This window comes from Hypanus sabinus, unplaced genomic scaffold, assembly GCF_030144855.1.
Source record: "Hypanus sabinus isolate sHypSab1 unplaced genomic scaffold, sHypSab1.hap1 scaffold_584, whole genome shotgun sequence".
Classification (NCBI taxonomy): Eukaryota; Metazoa; Chordata; class Chondrichthyes; order Myliobatiformes; family Dasyatidae; genus Hypanus; species Hypanus sabinus.
This window is the reverse complement of record NW_026781442.1, coordinates 17,501-27,500: the sequence shown is the minus strand read 5'-3', so window position 1 is coordinate 27,500 and position 10,000 is coordinate 17,501.

Sequence of the window (10,000 nt, the reverse complement as noted above, 5' to 3'; positions counted from 1 at the left end):
CACTGGAAATCCGTCTAAGTGCCTCTGGAAAACGTGTTCCCGAAAATCTCCGGGAACCCCGCCAATGCCCCCGTACAGAAATTGCATGTGTCAAGTCGGCGGGACGCCTGCCGGAAGTCCTGCCGGGCAGGTCGTACCTTGGCCCGGCCAGGCGGGGCAAATGCAACCTTCATAGCGCTCTCCGGGCCTAACTGGTTAACCGGCGCCGCGACTGACCGTACAACAATGACGTGTGTCAAACCGGCGGTAAGACGCCCGGAGCTCACGCCGGCCTCGTCGCACCTCGGGCCCGCCCGACGGGCTGGATCCGACCTTCACAGACTTCCGCCGTCAATTGGTTAACCGGCGCGGCGCCGGGAGCACGCGCCTCTGTCGGCGGTCGGCCCTCCGGTAGTGCGGCCGTGCATCGTCCGCTTCGGCCGGCAGCAGGGCCCCGAATCAGCCTTCATTCCGACTTCCGAGTTGGGACTTGGAATAATTTCGACTTCTGCCAAGGTCTCGGATCGGCGGTGGGACCTGCGGTAGTCCCACCGAAAATGCCGCCCCTCGGCCGGCACGGCCCTCCGAATACGTCCCCTCGCGGCTCACCGCAGCGGGACTTTGTCAGATTTTCGATCGGGCCGTAGCCCTATTTTTGGCGGAGGGACCTGCGGTAGTCCCACCGAAAATGCCGCCCCTCGGCCGGCACGACCCTCCGAATTCGTCCCCTCGCGTCTCCCCGCCGCGGGACTTTGTCAGAAAATCATTCGGGCAAGGTTTCGATTCGGCGGCCCGAGCACCGGTAGTCAGCCCGTATATGCTGCCCCTCGGTCGGCTTGGGCCTGCGGATACGTCCCGCTGACTGACTTCCGCCATTGGGAATTCGTCCGAAAATCCATACGGGCGACCTTGGGAAGCGTGCGGAAATACCGCCGCGCGGCCCGGGTTAACGAAGTGGGGAGGCCCGTAACGCCCGTCGACCACTCCTAAGTGGTCGAGAAAAACGCCTCCCCGTAAATCTCCGGAAACCCCGCCAATGCCCCCGTACAGAAATTGCATGTGTCAAAGGGGCGGCCGTATCTGACCCCGGCTGCCGAGCCTCTGGAACTCCTGCCCGGCTACGACCCTCAAATCCGACCCGCATCCAGACTTCCGGAGCGGACTCAGTTAACGAATTGCCACCGGGCAACTGGTTAACCGGCAGTTCTCGGACGGCTCGTTAGCCGTGCCGACCGACCCCCCCGGCCGTGCGGTGGAGCAAGACAACAGTCCCCGGGCGGGCAATCGAGTTCCCGACCGGGCCCTGGCAGATCGTTAACCGGCCCGACCGGGACAAGTCGTTAACCAACTTCGGCGTGACAAATGGTTAACCGGCCCGGTCGGGACAAGTCGTTAACCAACTTCGGCGTGACAAATGGTTAACCGGCCCGGCCGGGACAAGTCGTCAACCGACGTCGGCGTGACAAATGGTTAACCGGCCGGGCCGGGACAAGTCGTTAACCAGACCCGAGCCGGCACTTCGGTAACCGACCGGGTCCGGTGCTGTCATGCAGAACAGGACAGAGACTTAGGCAGCGGCCCGGCGCGGACAGTTCTTCCGTTCGCCGGCTCGGTGACAATTGGTTAACCGACCGGGCTCAGGCAAATCGTTAACCGACGTCGGCGAGACAAATGGTTAACCGGCTCGGCCGGGACAAGTCGTTAACCAACTTCGGCGTGACAAATGGTTAACCGGCCCGGCCGGGACAAGTCGTTAACCAGACCCCAGCAGGCACTGCGGTAACCGACCGGGTCCGGTGCTGACATGCAGAACAGGACAAAGACTTGGGCAGCGGCCCGGCGCGGACAGTTCTTCCGTTCGCCGGCTCGGTGACAATTGGTTAACCGACCGGGCTCAGGCAAATCGTTAACCGACGTCGGCGAGACAAATGGTTAACCGGCTCGGCCGGGACAAGTCGTTAACCAACTTCGGCGTGACAAATGGTTAACCGGCCCGGCCGGGACAAGTCGTTAACCAGACCCCAGCAGGCACTGCGGTAACCGACCGGGTCCGGTGCTGACATGCAGAACAGGACAAAGACTTGGGCAGCGGCCCGGCGCGGACAGTTCTTCCGTTCGCCGGCTCGGTGACAATTGGTTAACCGACCGGGCTCAGGCAAATCGTTAACCGACGTCGGCGAGACAAATGGTTAACCGGCTCGGCCGGGACAAGTCGTTAACCAACTTCGGCGTGACAAATGGTTAACCGGCCCGGCCGGGACAAGTCGTTAACCAGACCCCAGCAGGCACTGCGGTAACCGACCGGGTCCGGTGCTGACATGCAGAACAGGACAAAGACTTGGGCAGCGGCCCGGCGCGGACAGTTCTTCCGTTCGCCGGCTCGGTGACAATTGGTTAACCGACCGGGCTCAGGCAAATCGTTAACCGACGTCGGCGAGACAAATGGTTAACCGGCTCGGCCGGGACAAGTCGTTAACCAACTTCGGCGTGACAAATGGTTAACCGGCCCGGCCGGGACAAGTCGTTAACCAGACCCCAGCAGGCACTGCGGTAACCGACCGGGTCCGGTGCTGACATGCAGAACAGGACAAAGACTTGGGCAGCGGCCCGGCGCGGACAGTTCTTCCGTTCGCCGGCTCGGTGACAATTGGTTAACCGACCGGGCTCAGGCAAATCGTTAACCGACGTCGGCGAGACAAATGGTTAACCGGCTCGGCCGGGACAAGTCGTTAACCAACTTCGGCGTGCCAAATGGTTAACCGGCCCGGCCGGGACAAGTCGTTAACCAGACCCCAGCAGGCACTGCGGTAACCGACCGGGTCCGGTGCTGACATGCAGAACAGGACAAAGACTTGGGCAGCGGCCCGGCGCGGACAGTTCTTCCGTTCGCCGGCTCGGTGACAATTGGTTAACCGACCGGGCTCAGGCAAATCGTTAACCGACGTCGGCGAGACAAATGGTTAACCGGCTCGGCCGGGACAAGTCGTTAACCAACTTCGGCGTGACAAATGGTTAACCGGCCCGGCCGGGACAAGTCGTTAACCAGACCCCAGCAGGCACTGCGGTAACCGACCGGGTCCGGTGCTGACATGCAGAACAGGACAGAGACTTGGGCAGCGGCCCGGCGCGGACAGTTCTTCCGTTCGCCGGCTCGGTGACAATTGGTTAACCGACCGGGCTCAGGCAAATCGTTAACCGACGTCGGCGAGACAAATGGTTAACCGGCTCGGCCGGGACAAGTCGTTAACCGACGTCGGCGTGACAAATGGTTAACCGGCCGGGCCGGGACAAGTCGTTAACCAGACCCGAGCCGGCACTTCGGTAACCGACCCGGTCCGGTGCTGTCATGCAGAACAGGACAGAGACTTAGGCAGCGGCCCGGCGCGGACAGTTCTTCCGTTCGCCGGCTCGGTGACAATTGGTTAACCGACCGGGCTCAGGCAAATCGTTAACCGACGTCGGCGAGACAAATGGTTAACCGGCTCGGCCGGGACAAGTCGTTAACCAACTTCGGCGTGACAAATGGTTAACCGGCCCGGCCGGGACAAGTCGTTAACCAGACCCCAGCAGGCACTGCGGTAACCGACCGGGTCCGGTGCTGACATGCAGAACAGGACAGAGACTTGGGCAGCGGCCCGGCGCGGACAGTTCTTCCGTTCGCCGGCTCGGTGACAATTGGTTAACCGACCGGGCTCAGGCAAATCGTTAACCGACGTCGGCGAGACAAATGGTTAACCGGCTCGGCCGGGACAAGTCGTTAACCAACTTCGGCGTGACAAATGGTTAACCGGCCCGGCCGGGACAAGTCGTTAACCAGACCCCAGCCGGCACTGCGGTAACCGACCGGGTCCGGTGCTGACACGCAGAACAGGACAGAGACTTAGGCAGCGGCCCGGCGCGGACAGTTCTTCCGTTCGCCGGCTCGTGACAATTGGTTAACCGACCGGGCTCAGGCAAATCGTTAACCGACGTCGGCGTGACAAATGGTTAACCGGCCCGGCCGGGACAAGTCGTTAACCAGTCCCGAGCCGGCTCTGCGGTAACCGACCGGGTCCGGTGCTGACGGGCAGAACAGGACAAAGACTTAGGCAGCAGCCCGGCGCGAACAGTTCTTCCGTTCCCCGGCTCGTGACGATTGGTTAACCGACCTCCGGTCCACCCTCCGAAAGTGCCGCCCCTCGGTCCGAACGTCGCTCCCAACACGTCCCCCGGCTGCTCCCCGCCGCGGGACCTTGTAGGTTTTGAATTCGGCGGAAGCCGTAGTTTTGGCCGAGCGCCATAACACGAGCCCTAGCCCCAGCCCAAGCCCTAACCCATATCCTAGCCCTAGCCCTAACCCTAACCCTAACCCCAGCCGTAACCCTAACCCAGGCCCTAACCCTAACGCTAACCCTAACCCCCGCCCTAACCCTAAACCTAACCCCAGCCCTAACCCTGAACCTAACCCTAACCCTAGACCTAACCCCAGCCCTAACCCTAGCCCTGGCCCTAACCCTAACCCTAAACCTGGCCCGAACCCAATCCCCGGGCGGGCAATCGGTTTGCCCGACCGGGCCCTGGCAAATCGTTAACCAACGTCGGCGAGACAAATCGTTAACCAACGCCGGCGAGACAAATCGTTAACCAGCCCGGCCGGGACAAGTCGTTAACCAACCCTAATGCGGCCGGACTTGGAATAATTCCGACGTCTGCCGAGGACTGCGATGGGCGGTGCGACCTCCTGTAGTCCCGACGGAGGAGCCGCCCCTCGGCCGGCACGACCCTCGGAAGACGTCCCCTCGCGGCAAGCCAGCCGAGGTATGACGCGTGCGGACCTGCCAGGAGCACAACCCAAACCTTAAAACTAACCCTGGCCATAGCACGAGCCCTAGCCCCAGCCCAAGCCCCAACCCATATCCTAGCCCTAGCCCCAGCCCAAGCCCCAACCCATATCCTAGCCCTAGCCCTGACCCTAGCCCTAACCCCAACCCTAACCCTAACCCCAGCCCTAACCCTAAAGCTAACCCCAACCCTAACCCTAACCCTAGCCCCAACCCTGACCCTAACCCTAACCCTAGCCCCAACCCTAACCCTAACCCTAACCCTAACCCTAACCCTAACCCTAACCCTAACCCTAACCCTAACCCTAACCCTAACCCTAACCCTAACCCTAACCCTAACCCTAACCCTAACCCTAGCCCGAACCCAATCCCCGGGCGGGCAATCGGGTTGCCCGAACGGGCCCTGGCAAATCGTTAACCAGCCCGGCCGGGACAAGTCGTTAACCAGCCCGGCCGGGACAAGTCGTTAACCAGCCCGGCCGGGACAAGTCGTTAACCAACGTCGGCGAGACAAATGGTTAACCGGCTCGGCCGGGACAAGTCGTTAACCAACTTCGGCGTGACAAATGGTTAACCGGCCCGGCCGGGACAAGTCGTTAACCAGACCCCAGCCGGCACTGCGGTAACCGACCGGGTCCGGTGCTGACACGCAGAACAGGACAGAGACTTAGGCAGCGGCCCGGCGCGGACAGTTCTTCCGTTCGCCGGCTCGTGACAATTGGTTAACCGACCGGGCTCAGGCAAATCGTTAACCGACGTCGGCGAGACAAATGGTTAACCGGCCCGGCCGGGACAAGTCGTTAACCAGTCCCGAGCCGGCTCTGCGGTAACCGACCGGGTCCGGTGCTGACGGGCAGAACAGGACAAAGACTTAGGCAGCAGCCCGGCGCGAACAGTTCTTCCGTTCCCCGGCTCGTGACGATTGGTTAACCGACCTCCGGTCCACCCTCCGAAAGTGCCGCCCCTCGGTCCGAACGTCGCTCCCAACACGTCCCCCGGCTGCTCCCCGCCGCGGGACCTTGTAGGTTTTGAATTCGGCGGAAGCCGTAGTTTTGGCCGAGCGCCATAACACGAGCCCTAGCCCCAGCCCAAGCCCTAACCCATATCCTAGCCCTAGCCCTAACCCTAACCCTAACCCCAGCCGTAACCCTAACCCAGGCCCTAACCCTAACGCTAACCCTAACCCCCGCCCTAACCCTAAACCTAACCCCAGCCCTAACCCTGAACCTAACCCTAACCCTAGACCTAACCCCAGCCCTAACCCTAGCCCTGGCCCTAACCCTAACCCTAAACCTGGCCCGAACCCAATCCCCGGGCGGGCAATCGGTTTGCCCGACCGGGCCCTGGCAAATCGTTAACCAACGTCGGCGAGACAAATCGTTAACCAACGCCGGCGAGACAAATCGTTAACCAGCCCGGCCGGGACAAGTCGTTAACCAACCCTAATGCGGCGGGACTTGGAATAATTCCGACGTCTGCCGAGGACTGCGATGGGCGGTGCGACCTCCTGTAGTCCCGACGGAGGAGCCGCCCCTCGGCCGGCACGGCCCTCCGAAGACGTCCCCTCGCGGCCACCCGCCGAGGTATGACGCGTGCGGTCCTGCCAGGAGCACAACCCAAACCTTAAAACTAACCCTGGCCATAGCACGAGCCCTAGCCCCAGCCCAAGCCCCAACCCATATCCTAGGCCTAGCCCTGACCCTAGCCCCAACCCTAGCCCTAACCCCAGCCCTAACCCTAAAGCTAACCCCCGCCCTAACCCGAGCCCTAGCCCCAACCCGAACGCTAAACCTAACCCTAACCCCAACCCCAACCCTAGCCCTAACCCCAGCCCTAACCCTAAAGCTAACCCCCGCCCTCACCCGAGCCCTAGCCCCAACCCGAACGCTAACCCTAACCCTAACCCCAACCCCAACCCTAACCCTAACCCTAACCCTAGCCCCAGCCCAAGCCCCAACCCATATCCTAGCCCTAGCCCTGACCCTAGCCCGAACCCTAACCCTAACCCTAACCCCAGCCCTAACCCTAAAGCTAACCCCAACCCTAACCCTAACCCTAGCCCCAACCCTAACGCTCACCCTAACCCCAGCCCTAACCCTAATCCTAACCCCAGCTCTAAGCCTAAGCCCCGCCCTAACCCGAGCCCTAACCCCAACCACAACCCTAACCCTAACCCTAACCCTAGCCCGAACCCAATCCCCGGGCGGGCAATCGGGTTGCCCGCCCGGGCCCTGGCAAATCGTTAACCAACGTCGGCGAGACAAGTCGTTAACCAGCCCGGCCGGGACAAGTCGTTAACCAACGTCGGCGAGACAAGTCGTTAACCAACGTCGGCGAGACAAGTCGTTAACCAGCCCGGCCGGGACAAGTCGTTAACCAACCCTAATGCGGCGGGACTTGGAATAATTTCGACGTCTGCCGAGGACTGCGATGGGCGGTGCGATCTCCTGTAGTCCCGACGGAGGAGCCGCCCCTCGGCCGGCACGGCCCTCCGAAGACGTCCCCTCGCGGCCACCCGCCGAGGTATGACGCGTGCGGACCTGCCAGGAGCACAACCCAAACCTTAAAACTAACCCTGGCTATAGCACGAGCCCTAGCCCCAGCCCAAGCCCCAACCCATATCCTAGGCCTAGCCCTGACCCTAGACCCAACCCTAGCCCTAACCCCAGCCCTAACCCTAAAGCTAACCCCCGCCCTAACCCGAGCCCTAGCCCCAACCCGAACGCTAACCCTAACCCTGACCCTAACCCTAACCCTAACCCTAACCCTAACCCTAACCCTAACCCTAACCCTAACCCTAACCCTAACCCTAACCCTAACCCTAACCCTAACCCTAACCCTAACCCTAGCCCGAACCCAATCCCCGGGCGGGCAATCGGGTTGCCCGACCGGGCCCTGGCAAATCGTTAACCAACGTCGGCGAGACAAGTCGTTAACCAGCCCGGCCGGGACAAGTCGTTAACCAACGTCGGCGAGACAAGTCGTTAACCAGCCCGGCCGGGACAAGTCGTTAACCAACGTCGGCGAGACAAGTCGTTAACCAGCCCGGCCGGGACAAGTCGTTAACCAACCCTAATGCGGCGGGACTTGGAATAATTTCGACGTCTGCCGAGGACTGCGATGGGCGGTGCGATCTCCTGTAGTCCCGACGGAGGAGCCGCCCCTCGGCCGGCACGGCCCTCCGAAGACGTCCCCTCGCGGCCACCCGCCGAGGTATGACGCGTGCGGACCTGCCAGGAGCACAACCCAAACCTTAAAACTAACCCTGGCTATAGCACGAGCCCTAGCCCCAGCCCAAGCCCCAACCCATATCCTAGGCCTAGCCCTGACCCTAGACCCAACCCTAGCCCTAACCCCAGCCCTAACCCTAAAGCTAACCCCCGCCCTAACCCGAGCCCTAGCCCCAACCCGAACGCTAACCCTAACCCTAACACCAACCCCAACCCTAGCCCTAACCCCAGCCCTAACCCTAAAGCTAACCCCCGCCCTCACCCGAGCCCTAGCCCCAACCCGAACGCTAACCCTAACCCTAACCCCAACCCCAACCCTAACCCTAACCCTAACCCTAGCCCCAGCCCAAGCCCCAACCCATATCCTAGCCCTAGCCCTGACCCTAGCCCCAACCCTAACGCTAACCCTAACCCCAGCCCTAACCCTAACGCTAACCCTAATCCTAACCCCAGCTCTAAGCCTAACCCCCGCCCTAACCCGAGCCCTAACCCCAACCCCGACCCTAACCCTAACCCTGACCCTAACCCTAACCCTAACCCTAACCCTAACCCTAACCCTAACCCTAGCCCGAACCCAATCCCCGGGCGGGCAATCGGGTTGCCCGACCGGGCCCTGGCAAATCGTTAACCAACGTCGGCGAGACAAGTCGTTAACCAGCCCGGCCGGGACAAGTCGTTAACCAGCCCGGCCGGGACAAGTCGTTAACCAACCCTAATGCGGCGGGACTTGGAATAATTTCGACGTCTGCCGAGGACTGCGATGGGCGGTGCGACCTCCTGTAGTCCCGACGGAGGAGCCGCCCCTCGGCCGGCACGACCCTCGGAAGACGTCCCCTCGCGGCAAGCCAGCCGAGGTATGACGCGTGCGGACCTGCCAGGAGCACAACCCAAACCTTAAAACTAACCCTGGCCATAGCACGAGCCCTAGCCCCAGCCCAAGCCCCAACCCATATCCTAGCCCTAGCCCTGACCCTAGCCCCAACCCTAACCCTAACCCCAACCCTAACCCTAACCCCAGCCCTAACCCTAAAGCTAACCCCAACCCTAACCCTAACCCTAGCCCCAACCCTGACCCTAACCCTAACCCTAGCCCCAACCCTAACCCTAACCCTAACCCTAACCCTAACCCTAACCCTAACCCTAACCCTAACCCTAACCCTAACCCTAACCCTAACCCTAACCCTAACCCTAACCCTAACCCTAACCCTAACCCTAGCCCGAACCCAATCCCCGGGCGGGCAATCGGGTTGCCCGACCGGGCCCTGGCAAATCGTTAACCAACGGCGGCGAGACAAGTCGTTAACCAGCCCTGCCGGGACAAGTCGTTAACCAACGTCGGCGAGACAAGTCGTTAACCAGCCCGGCCGGGACAAGTCGTTAACCAACCCTAATGCGGCGGGACTTGGAATAATTCCGACGTCTGCCGAGGACTGCGATGGGCGGTGCGACCTCCTGTAGTCCCGACGGAGGAGCCGCCCCTCGGCCGGCACGGCCCTCCGAAGACGCCCCCTCGCGGCAGCCCGCCGAGCTATGGCGCGCGGGGACCTGCCAGGAGCACAAGCCAAACCTTAACCCTAACCCTGGCACTAACCCTAACCCTAACCCTGACGCCAGCCCTAACCCTAACACTAGCCCTAACTAACCCTAACCCTCACCCTCACCCTAAAACGCCCAGTCTTTGTAACTGGGCGTACGTCGGTCCCGCAGCGGCGCGCGGCTAATTCGCCCCTGGACCTGCTAGCACCTTCTGCGAATACCGGCGAAGACGCTGACCCAGCCAGCCAGCCAGCCAGCCAACGCGCTCGTCTGTGCCGGCACACTGCAGCTCGGCAACCGGGGAGCCCACAGCCAAGCCCTCGCGAGGCTGCTGTAGCTGGCCCACCCACCCACCTCCCCCAAAGACGGGTCGTGTGGGAGCCAGGTGTCCGGACCCGGGCTGCGGTTAACCATTTACCCGCGTGCAATTCGTTA